Raw genomic sequence first — 12,282 nt, 5'->3', positions numbered from 1 at the left:
TGTTCCCTGCACTTGGACCGGTACTTCTCTCTAGGGGTTTCGTCATACTTGTTCCTGGTTATGGTTATACACTTTGTTGTATGTCGCTCTGGATAAGAGCGTCTGCCAAATGCCTGTAATGTAATGTAATGTAATGTAATGCTGACAGTTTGTGGCACGGATTTCAAGCTTGTCACATTATGCCGAGAACTCTAGGATGCTTACAGTAAGGCGCCAGTAGTTTAGCGGCATCATGCAAGATTCCATAATTCCCAACAAAATCATAAAAGCAAGTTTTCTGAAAACTGTGTATCACAAAAACACAATATTCAAGCAGTCATATTTCCAGTGTAAGGACTGGGCGCCATTTCGGGTCTACAGCTCAAACTGATGTCACGATCATATGATCATGGACAGACCGATCACATGGACAGGGTACTTCCTGTAGTCGTTTGTACAATCCGTGTTCTGGTACATCCTCTTTACCATGCCTTCTGTTTGCTGCTCAACAGGAGAGATGTGCATAAGGCACACCGGAAACATGTATGCACGAAGAGAACAGAGCGACACCATGGTGGTGCCCGTTTTGTAGGGGTATCATGCAAGATTCCCATTCTTCGGGTTCGATTCCCGGCTGGCGCAGCGGCTTTGTCCTCCTTCATATACGTGCGCTGATGAGTTTGGCTTTATTTCTTCAAAAGTGCCGTAGCGTCGGCTGTCATGAAATTGTTATGTCAGTTCCAGACACAATATTTTGCACACCGACACGGTGGCATGGGCAAGAGCAGGCGTGTGTCCCTGGTGGTCTAGTGGCTAGGATTCGGCGCTCTCACCGCGGCAAGGGTTTGATTCCCGGTCAGGGAATGTTTTCGTTACACTCTGTAAACATTGCCGTGGCTATCCTTACCGTGAGTATCCCAGGCTTGTGGAAATTTCAAATCATACCTTTCATTGTAATAGTCCTACGAAGCCCGTCCTATGGCCTGTAGCAGTGCAGAAAAGTTGCTAGCTAATGTCATTATGTCATTTCTGTCAACAGTGTCTTCCAGTGGAGTCTTTCTGGCTCTGAAGATTTGCATATGTTTACGGAACTTGTTTGATTGTCTTGTGACTTGTGTTGTCCTTGTTGCTGTTTGCCATTTTTAATCGGCCTACTAAAAAAAGCTAAATTCTAAAGCTGAAGCACAGGTAATTTTTATCGTTTCCATGTCAACCGGACAGCTGACCGCAAGCTTGATCAGAATGTAGGCTAAATGGTGACATGGATTGTGAAAGATCTTTTTTTTAAATTTCAGCTGGATTTTTATGATGGTTCGCTGCACAGTATAGCTACATAATCAGCCTCTTATAGGCTAAACTAGTTTCTGTTTTATATCCAATAAAGATCTACATTACTTACACAGCCTGGTTGTTAACAACTTGAATCAACTCAGCCAGCGTTTGGAAGAGTATGGTCTTGATCCTTATGTCCCACTTAACAAACTTAACAACCGTTATCTGAAACCTGAAGATAGAGAGCGGGTCCATTCGTCCTTCATGATTCAGATGCAAACTAGTTTGGGGGCAGACAACAGAGAAATGCAGGCGTTTGCCGAAAAACATTCACAGGCAAGGTATTGTGTGATAGCTACCTGGCCAGAACTAAGTACCTGTTGACGAGGGCTATCAAAATTTAGGGGCATTCAATCGGTTTTCAAGCTTGTCACATTATGAAAAGAACAACGGGACCAAGAATTTCTAGGACTGCAAAATATGTTGTTCATTTCATGCTTTAAGTTTCTATTTTATGTGATTTCTTGGAATTATACATTGCCAAGAATGGTACTGATGAATCCATGTAACATTGAAAGACTACATTTAATTTTGGGAGATGCCAGTTGAACATGCAACATAAAAAAATTTCCACCCTGCGATAAATTGGAGCTCTGTCCTGGCTGTATTCCTGCCTCTCACCCAATGAACACTGGGATAAGCTCCAGCATTCCCTGTGACCCTGACCAGGATAAGTGGGTACAGACAATGGATGGATGGATAACAAATGGCCTAAGTGGGAACTTATTTTCTCTCACAGACTGCCTCATAGCCAGAGCTGTATTCATGGAGTACTGTTATATTTCAGATCGATCAATTGGCTATGTGAGCCAAATTTTCAATTTTTTGCCAATAGCACTGAAATTCATAAATTATTAACATGTTTTCAGTAAAGACAGATGAGCCAGCCAGGAGTTGAACCTGGAATCTTTTGATCCATAGTCAGACGCGTTATCCATTGCGCCACTGGCAGGTACATGCACCCTGATTGGCCACAACATTTTTGGTAGCAATGTGGCTCTCGATTGGCCATTTCTTTCCAATTCTTTGTGCAAATATGAGTTATGACATGACGTACCAAGCAATGAAACATGTCCCTAATCTTGCATTGTGATTATAAAAAAATGTCTATATTTCAGGGTCTCCTTATTAAAGCAGAAACCATAGCTTTAAAGGCAGAATCAAGTTAGAGCCACTTGTTTCCTACTTGGCAGCATGTGGAGAAAAGGAGGGGAATAGACAAGTGGAGGAAATGAGAGGAACAAGGAGGTGTCAGGAAAATTGGGACAGCTTGTCTGCTTTTCAGCTTTGACTGTTGATGAAATTGCCCTATCCTGATCACAGACTGTACACATTAAAGCTGTGGTGTTATATTTAAGACCAGTCAATGGCAACGTGAGCCAAATTTCATATTTTTCCATTTTTAGCCAATAGTACTGGAGTTCATGGGTATTAACAAATAACCAGCAAAAACTGTCGAGCCAGCCAGGAGTCGAACCTGGAATCTTCTGATCCGTAGTCAGACGCGTTATCCATTGCGCCACTGGCCCACCTGCATGTTGAGCTTTTCTGGCAGTGACAGGCACCCTGATTGGCCACAACATTCTTGGTAGCATTGTGGCTCTCGATTGGCCATTTCTTTCCAATTCCTAGTGCAAATATGAGCTATGACAGCCCATACCAAGCAATTCTAGAATTCTAGGACTGTGAAATGTGTTGTGCACTTGATGCTTTAAGTTACTACTTTAAGTAATTTCTGCAAATTAAATATTACCAAAAATTGTACTGATGAATCCATCTAACATGGAGAGAGTACTTTTCTTGTTGGGAGATTGCGGACAAAGAGAATTATACATTAAACAGATAAGAGTTTTGTCTATGCTGCTTTTACAATTTTGTCCTTTATACTTAATACTATTATCGGAATTACTTCACTTATGACTACTTAACTGAACAGAGGCATGAAAATAGAAAGGGAAGATGCCGTATTCAGTTATTCATTTTAGCAGGTAATAGCTGGAGATGGCAGCGCATCAGTCAGCAGCAAACATTATTATTACTAAGCAAATAGGAAAAGACTGGATGGAAAGTAGTCTGAATTGGGTTCTGGAAGCGTTTGCCAGCTTACACATCGCACTCATACGCCAGCCGCAAGCGTTTCCAAGCCGCCGAGATCGCATCCACCGAAGGGCACATGTAACTGTGCAGATCGGCTTCTCCTGCAGAGATTACTCGCCATTGGCCCACATTTCTGTGCACTTGCTCACCCGCATCAGGTGATACCCTGCTAGGGCAGCTGTTGGCTCATGTCTCAGACCTTCCCCGAGGTGAATTTGTGGAGTGACTTGCACTCTGCACGTGACCTTTACAGTAAGCTTCCAGCCAGTCGTTGTTCGCTGTCACCGCAAAGGCTGTTTATATAGCACCAAGTATTTTTGTCTGCTTCGATCATGGTGGAAATGTTAAATCGCTGACACAACAGCATGGGCAGAAGCGGGCATATGTCTCTGGTGGTCTAGTGGCTAGGATACAGCGCTCTCACTGCTGTGGCCTGGCTTTGATTCCCGGTCAGGTCAGGGAATGTTTTTGTTACACTCTGTAAATGTCATGGCTATCTTTACCCTGAATCTTCGGGTTTTTCTGGCAGTGACACGTACCAAGATTTGCCACAACATTCTTGGTAGCAATGTGACTCTTGATTGGCCATTTCTTTCCAATTCTTTGTGCAAATATGAGTTATGACATGACGTACCAAGCAATGAAACATGTCCCTCATCTTGCATTGTGATTATAAAAAAATGTCTATATTTCAGGGTCTTCTTGTTAAAGCAGAAACCATAGCTTTAAAGGCAGAATCAAGTTAGAGCCACTCGTTTCCTACTTGGCAGCATGTGGAGAAAAGGAGGGGAATAGACGAGTGGAGGAAATGAGAGGAACAAGGAGGTGTCAGGAAAATTGGGACAGCTTGTCTGCTTTTCAGCGTTGACTGTTGATGAAATTGCCCTATCCTGATCACAGATTGTACACATTAAAGCTGTGGTGTTATATTTAAGACCAGTCAATGGCAACGTGAGCCAAATTTCATATTTTTCCATTTTTAGCCAATAATACTGGAGTTCATGGTATTAGCAAATAACCAGCAAAATACTGTCGAGCCAGCCAGGAGTCGAACCTGGAATCTTCTGATCCGTAGTCAGACGCGTTATCCATTGCGCCACTGGCCCACTTATGCCCACCTTTATCGGGCAGTGACACGTACCAAGATTTGCCACAACATTCTTGGTAGCAATGTGACTCTCATTGGCCATTTCTTTCCAATTCTTTGTGCAAATATGAGTTATGACATGACGTACCAAGCAATGAAACATGTCCCTCATCTTGCATTGTGATATTTTAAAAAATTGTATATATTTCACGGTCTTATTGTTAAGCAGACACCATAGCTTTTTATGTAATTTCTGCAAATTAAATATTACCAAAAATTGTACTGATGAATCCATCTAACATGGAGAGAGTACTTTTCTTGTTGGGAGATTGCGGACAAAAAGAATTATACATTAAACAGATAAGAGTTTTGTCTATGCTGCTTTTACAATTTTGTCCTTTATACTTAATACTATTATCGGAATTACTTCACTTATGACTACTTAACTGAACAGAGACATGAAAAGAGAAAGGGAAGACGCCGTATTCAGTTATTCATTATAGCAGGTAATACCTGGAGATGGCAGCGCATCAGTCAGCAGCAAACATTATTACTAAGCAAATAGGAAAAGACTGGATGGAGAGTAGTCTGAATTGGGTTCTGGAAGCGTTTGCCAGCTTACACATCGCACTCATACGCCAGCCGCAAGCGTTTCCAAGCCGCCGAGATCGCATCCACCGAAGGGCACATGTAACTGTGCAGATCGGCTTCTCCTGCAGAGATTACTCGCCATTGGCCCACATTTCTGTGCACTTGCTCACCCGCATCAGGTGATACCCTGCTAGGGCAGCTGTTGGCTCATGTCTCAGACCTTCCCCGAGGTGAATTTGTGGAGTGACTTGCACTCTGCACGTGACCTCTACAGTAAGCTTCCAGCCAGTCGTTGTTTGCTGTCACCGCAAAGGCTGTTTATATACCACCAAGTATTTTTGTCTGCTTCGATCATGGTGGACACTGTTAAATGTGTTTCATCGCTGACACGACAGCATGGGCAGATGTGGGCATATGTCCTTGGTGGTCTAGTGGCTAGGATTTGGTGCTCTCACTGCTGTGGCCTGGGTTTGATTCCCGGTCAGGTCAGCAATTGTTTTTGTTACACTCTGTAAATGTCATCGCTATCTTTACCCTGAATCTTCAGGTTTTTCTGGCAGTGACACGTACCAAGATTTGCCACAACATTCTTGGTAGCAATGTGACTCTCGATTGACCATTTCTTTGCAATTCTTTGGGCAAATATGAGTTATGACATGACGTACCAAGCAATGAAACATGTCCCTCATCTTGCATTGTGATATTTAAAAAAATTGTATATATTACAGGGTCTTATTGTTAAAGCAGAAACCATAGCTTTAATGGCAGAATCAAGTTAGCGCCACTCGTTTCCTACTTGGCAGCATGTGGAAAAGGAGGGGAATAGACGAGTGGAGGAAATGAGAGGAACGAGGAGGCATCAGGAAAATTGGGACAGCTTGTCTGCTTTTCAAAGTTTACTGTTGATGAAATTGCCCTATCCTGATCACAGATTATACACATTAAAGCTGTGGTGTTATATTTAAGACCAGTCAATGGCAACGTGAGCCAAATTTCATATTTTTTCCATTTTTAGCCAATAATACTGGAGTTCATGGGTATTAACAAATAACCAGCAAAAAACTGACGAGCCAGCCAGGAGTCGAACCTGGAATCTTCTGATCCGTAGTCAGACACGTTATCCATTGCGCCACTGGCCCACTTATGCCCACCTTTATCGGGCAGTGACACGTACCAAGATTTGCCACAACATTCTTGGTAGCAATGTGACTCTCGATTGGCCATTTCTTTCCAATTATTTGTGCAAATATGAGTTATGACATGACGTACCAAGCAATGAAACATGTCCCTCATCTTGCATTGTGATATTTTAAAAAATTGTATATATTTCAGGGTCTTATTGTTAAAGCAGACACCATAGCTTTAAAGGCAGAATCAAGTTAGCGCCACTCGTTTCCTACTTGGCAGCATGTGGAAAAGGAGGGGAAGAGACGAGTGGAGGAAATGAGAGGAACGAGGAGGCGTCAGGAAAATTGGGACAGCTTATCTGCTTTTCAAAGTTTACTGTTGATGAAATTGCCCTATCCTGATAACAGATTATATACATTAAAGCTGTGGTGTTATATTTAAGACCAGTCAATGGCAACGTGAGCCAAATTTTTCCATTTTTAGCCAATAGTACTGGAGTTCATGGGTATTAACAAATAACCAGCAAAAACTGACGAGCCAGCCAGGAGTCGAACCTGGAATCTTCTGATCCGTAGTCAGACGCGTTATCCATTGCGCCACTGGCCCACCTGCACGTGGAGCTTTTCTGGCAGTGACAGGCACTCTGATTGGCCACAACATTCTTGGTAGCATTGTGGCTCTCGATTGGCCATTTCTTTCCAATTCCTAGTGCAAATATGAGCTATGACAGCCCATACCAAGCAATTCTAGAATTCTAGGACTGTGAAATTTGTTGTGCACTTGATGCTTTAAGTTACTACTTTATGTAATTTCTGCAAATTAAATATTACCAAAAATTGTACTGATGAATCCATCTAACATGGAGAGAGTACTTTTCTTGTTGGGAGATTGCGGACAAAAAGAATTATACATTAAATAGATAAGAGTTTTGTCTATGCTGCTTTTACAATTTTGTCCTTTATACTTAATACTATTATCGGAATTACTTCACTTATGACTACTTAACTGAACAGAGACATGAAAAGAGAAAGGGAAGATGCCGTATTCAGTTATTCATTTTAGCAGGTAATAGCTGGAGATGGCAGCGCATCAGTCAGCAGCAAACATTATTACTAAGCAAATAGGAAAAGACTGGATGGAGAGTAGTCTGAAGTGGGTTCTGGAAGCGTTTGCCAGCTTACACATCGCACTCATACGCCAGCCGCAAGCGTTTCCAAGCCGCCGAGATCGCATCCACCGAAGGGCACATGTAACTGTGCAGATCGGCTTCTCCTGCAGAGATTACTCACCATTGGCCCATATTTCTGTGCACTTGCTCACCTGCATCAGGTGATACCCTGCTAGGGCAGCTGTTGGCTCATGTCTCAGACCTTCCCCGAGGTGAATTTGTGGAGTGACTTGCACTCTGCACGTGACCTCTACAGTAAGCTTCCAGCCAGTCGTTGTTCGCTGTCACCGCAAAGGCTGTTTATATACCACCAAGTATTTTTGTCTGCTTCGATCATGGTGGAAACTGTTAAATGTATTTCATCGCTGACACGACAGCATGGGCAAAAGCAGGCATATGTCTCTGGTGGTCTAGGGGCTAGGATACAGCGCTCTCACTGCTGTGGCCTGGGTTTGATTCCCAGTCAGGTCAGGGAATGTTTTTGTTACACTCTGTAAATGTCATGGCTATCTTTACCCTAAATCTTCGGGTTTTTCTGGCAGTGACACGTACCAAGATTTGCCACAGCATTCTTGGTAGCAATGTGACTCTCGATTGGCCATTTCTTTCCAATTCTTTGTGCAAATATGAGTTATGACATGACGTACCAAGCAATGAAACATGTCCCTCATCTTGCATTGTGATTATAAAAAAATGTCTATATTTCAGGGTCTTATTGTTAAAGCAGACACCATAGCTTTAAAGGCAGAATCAAGTTAGCGCCACTCGTTTCCTACTTGGCAGCATGTGGAAAAGGAGGGGAATAGACGAGTGGAGGAAATGAGAGGAATGAGGAGGCGTCAGGAAAATTGGGACAGCTTATCTGCTTTTCAAAGTTTACTGTTGATGAAATTGCACTATCCTGATCACAGATTATACACATTAAAGCTGTGGTGTTATATTTAAGACCAGTCAATGGCAACGTGAGCCAAATTTCATATTTTTCCATTTTTAGCCAATAGTACTGGAGTTCATGGGTATTAACAAATAACCAGCAAAAACTGACGAGCCAGCCAGGAGTCGAACCTGTAACCTTCTGATCCGTAGTCAAACGCGTTATCCATTGCGCCACTGGCCCACCTGCAAATGGAGATTTTCTGGCAGTGACAGGCACTCTGATTGGCCACAACATTCTTGGTAGCATTGTGGCTCTCGATTGGCCATTTCTTTCCAATTCCTAGTGCAAATATGAGCTATGACAGCCCATACCAAGCAATTCTAGAATTCTAGGACTGTGAAATTTGTTGTGCACTTGATGCTTTAAGTTACTACTTTATGTAATTTCTGCAAATTAAATATTACCAAAAATTGTACTGATGAATCCATCTAACATGGAGAGAGTACTTTTCTTGTTGGGAGATTGCGGACAAAAAGAATTATACATTAAACAGATAAGAGTTTTGTCTATGCTGCTTTTACAATTTTGTCCTTTATACTTAATACTATTATCGGAATTACTTCACTTATGACTACTTAACTGAACAGAGACATGAAAAGAGAAAGGGAAGATGCCATATTCAGTTATTCATTTTAGCAGGTAATAGCTGGAGATGGCAGCGCATCAGTCAGCAGCAAACATTATTACTAAGCAAATAGGAAAAGACTGGATGGAGAGTAGTCTGAATTGGGTTCTGGAAGCGTTTGCCAGCTTACACATCGCACTCATATGCCAGCCGCAAGCGTTTCCAAGCCGCCGAGATCGCATCCACCGAAGGGCACATGTAACTGTGCAGATCGGCTTCTCCTGCAGAGATTACTCGCCATTGGCCCACATTTCTGTGCACTTGCTCACCCGCATCAGGTGATACCCTACTAGGGCAGCTGTTGGCTCATGTCTCAGACCTTCCCCGAGGTGAATTTGTGGAGTGACTTGCACTCTGCACGTGACCTCTACAGTAAGCTTCCAGCCAGTCGTTGTTCGCTGTCACCGCAAAGGCTGTTTATATACCACCAAGTATTTTTGTCTGCTTCGATCATGGTGGAAACTGTTAAATGTATTTCATCGCTGACACGACAGCATGGGCAAAAGCAGGCATATGTCTCTGGTGGTCTAGTGGCTAGGATACAGCGCTCGCACTGCTGTGGCCTGAGTTTGATTCCTGGTCAGGTCAGGGAATGTTTTTGTTACACTCTGTAAATGTCATGGCTATCTTTACCCTAAATCTTCGGGTTTTTCTGGCAGTGACACGTACCAAGATTTGCCACAGCATTCTTGGTAGCAATGTGACTCTCGATTGGCCATTTCTTTCCAATTCTTTGTGCAAATATGAGTTATGACATGACGTACCAAGCAATGAAACATGTCCCTCATCTTGCATTGTGATATTTTAAAATATGGTATATATTACAGGGTCTTATTGTTAAAGCAGACACCATAGCTTTAAAGGCAGAATCAAGTTAGAGCCACTCGTTTCCTACTTGGCAGCATGTGGAAAAGGAGGGGAATAGACAAGTGGAGGAAATGAGAGGAACAAGGAGGTGTCAGGAAAATTGGGACAGCTTGTCTGCTTTTCAGCGTTGACTGTTGATGAAATTGCCCTATCATGATCACAGATTATACACATTAAAGCTGTGGTGTTATATTTAAGACCAGTCAATGGCAACGTGAGCCAAATTTCATATTTTTCCATTTTTAGCCAATAATACTGGAGTTCATGGGTATTAACAAATAACCAGCAAAAAACTGACGAGCCAGCCAGGAGTCGAACCTGGAATCTTCTGATCCGTAGTCAGACGCGTTATCCATTGCGCCACAGGCCCACCTGCACGTGGAGCTTTTCTGGCAGTGACAGGCACTCTGATTGGCCACAACATTCTTGGTAGCATTGTGGCTCTCGATTGGCCATTTCTTTCCAATTCCTAGTGCAAATATGAGCTATGACAGCCCATACCAAGCAATTCTAGAATTCTAGGACTGTGAAATTTGTTGTGCACTTGATGCTTTAAGTTACTACTTTAAGTAATTTCTGCAAATTAAATATTACCAAAAATTGTACTGATGAATCCATCTAACATGGAGAGAGTACTTTTCTGTTGGGGATTGCGGACAAAAAGAATTATACATTAAATAGATAAGAGTTTTGTCTAGCTGCTTTTACAATTTTGTCCTTTATACTTAATACTATTATCGGAATTACTTCACTATGACTACTTAACTGAACAGAGAATGAAAAGAGAAGGGAAGATGCGTATTCAGTTATCATTTTAGCAGGTAATAGCTGGAGATGGCAGCGCATCAGTCAGCAGCAAATATTATTATTACTAAGCAAATAGGAAAAGACTGGATGGAGAGTAGTCTGAATGGGTTCTGGAAGCGTTTGCCAGCTTACCATGCACTCATACGCCAGCCGCAGCGTTTCCAAGCCGCCGAGATCGCATCCACCGAAGGGCCCATGTAACTGTGCAGATCGGCTTCTCCTGCAGAGATTACTCGCCATTGGCCCACATTTCTGTGCACTTGCTCACCCGCATCAGGTTACCTACTAGGGCAGCTGTTGGCTCATGTCTCAGACCTTCCCCGAGGTGAATTTGTGGAGTGACTTGCACTCTGCACGTGACCTCTACAGTAAGCTTCCAGCCAGTCGTTGTTCGCTGTCACCGCAAAGCTGTTTATATACACCAGTATTTGCTGCTCAAAAAAAAAAAAAAAAAAAAAAAAAAAAAAAAAAAAAAAAAAAAAAAAAAAAAAAAAAGAGTTTTGTCTATGCTGCTTTTACAATTTTGTCCTTTATACTTAATACTATTATCGGAATTACTTCACTTATGACTACTTAACTGAACAGAGACATGAAAAGAGAAAGGGAAGAGCCGTATTCAGTTATTCATTTAGCAGGTAATACCTGGAGATGGCAGCGCATCAGTCAGCAGCAAACATTATTACTAAGCAAATAGGAAAAGACTGGATGGAGAGTAGTCTGAATTGGGTTCTGGAAGCGTTTGCCAGCTTACACATCGCACTCATACGCCAGCCGCAAGCGTTTCCAAGCCGCCGAGATCGCATCCACCGAAGGGCACATGTAACTGTGCAGATCGGCTTCTCCTGCAGAGATTACTCGCCATTGGCCCATATTTCTGTGCACTTGCTCACCTGCATCAGGTGATACCCTGCTAGGGAGCTGTTGGCTCATGTCTCAGACCTTCCCCGAGGTGAATTTGTGGAGTGACTTGCACTCTGCACGTGACCTCTACAGTAAGCTTCCAGCCAGTCGTTGTTTGCTGTCACCGCAAAGGCTGTTTATATACCACCAAGTATTTTTGTCTGCTTCGATCATGGTGGAAACTGTTAATGTATTCATCACTGACGACAGCATGGGCAAAGCAGGCATATGTCTCTGGTGGTCTAGGGCTAGGAACAGCGCTCTCATGCTGTGGCCGGGTTTGATTCCCGTCAGGTCAGCAATGTTTTTGTTACACTCTGTAATGTCATCGCTATCTTACCTGAATCTTCGAGGTTTTTCTGGCAGTGACACGTACCAAGATTTGCCACAACATTCTTGGTAGCAATGTGACTCTCGATTGACCATTTCTTTGCAATTCTTTGGGCAAATATGAGTTATGACATGACGTACCAAGCAATGAAACATGTCCCTCATCTTGCATTGTGATATTTTAAAAAATGGTATATATTACAGGGTCTTATTGTTAAAGCAGACACCATAGCTTTAAAGGCAGAATCAAGTTAGAGCCACTCGTTTCCTACTTGGCAGCATGTGGAAAAGGAGGGGAATAGACGAGTGGAGGAAATGAGAGGAACGAGGAGGTGTCAGGAAAATTGGGACAGCTTGTCTGCTGTTCAAAGTTTACTGTTGATGAAATTGCCCTATCCTGATCACAGATTATACACATTAAAGCTGTGGTGTTA

The 12,282-nt window shown here is 42.7% G+C and overlaps 6 non-coding genes across 6 annotated transcripts; all 6 read right to left on the bottom strand.

Annotated features, from left to right (window-relative positions):
* Positions 1-2,767: 2,767 nt before the first annotated feature.
* On the bottom strand, positions 2,768-2,840 carry trnar-acg (transfer RNA arginine (anticodon ACG)). The gene has a single exon. It is a non-coding gene; the product is annotated as a tRNA-Arg (tRNA).
* A 1,601-nt stretch (positions 2,841-4,441) lies between these two features.
* Positions 4,442-4,514, bottom strand: trnar-acg (transfer RNA arginine (anticodon ACG)). The gene has a single exon. It is a non-coding gene; the product is annotated as a tRNA-Arg (tRNA).
* A 1,638-nt stretch (positions 4,515-6,152) lies between these two features.
* Positions 6,153-6,225, bottom strand: trnar-acg (transfer RNA arginine (anticodon ACG)). The gene has a single exon. It is a non-coding gene; the product is annotated as a tRNA-Arg (tRNA).
* Positions 6,226-6,747: 522 nt separating this feature from the next.
* trnar-acg (transfer RNA arginine (anticodon ACG)) lies at positions 6,748-6,820 on the bottom strand. Its single transcript has one exon. It is a non-coding gene; the product is annotated as a tRNA-Arg (tRNA).
* A 1,606-nt stretch (positions 6,821-8,426) lies between these two features.
* Positions 8,427-8,499, bottom strand: trnar-acg (transfer RNA arginine (anticodon ACG)). Its single transcript has one exon. It is a non-coding gene; the product is annotated as a tRNA-Arg (tRNA).
* A 1,609-nt stretch (positions 8,500-10,108) lies between these two features.
* trnar-acg (transfer RNA arginine (anticodon ACG)) lies at positions 10,109-10,181 on the bottom strand. Its single transcript has one exon. It is a non-coding gene; the product is annotated as a tRNA-Arg (tRNA).
* Positions 10,182-12,282: the final 2,101 nt, after the last annotated feature.

This window comes from Anguilla rostrata, chromosome 5 (assembly GCF_018555375.3).
Source record: "Anguilla rostrata isolate EN2019 chromosome 5, ASM1855537v3, whole genome shotgun sequence".
Classification (NCBI taxonomy): domain Eukaryota; kingdom Metazoa; phylum Chordata; class Actinopteri; order Anguilliformes; family Anguillidae; genus Anguilla; species Anguilla rostrata.
Note: the sequence above shows the minus strand (reverse complement) of the source record. Positions and strands in the feature narration are given on the sequence as shown.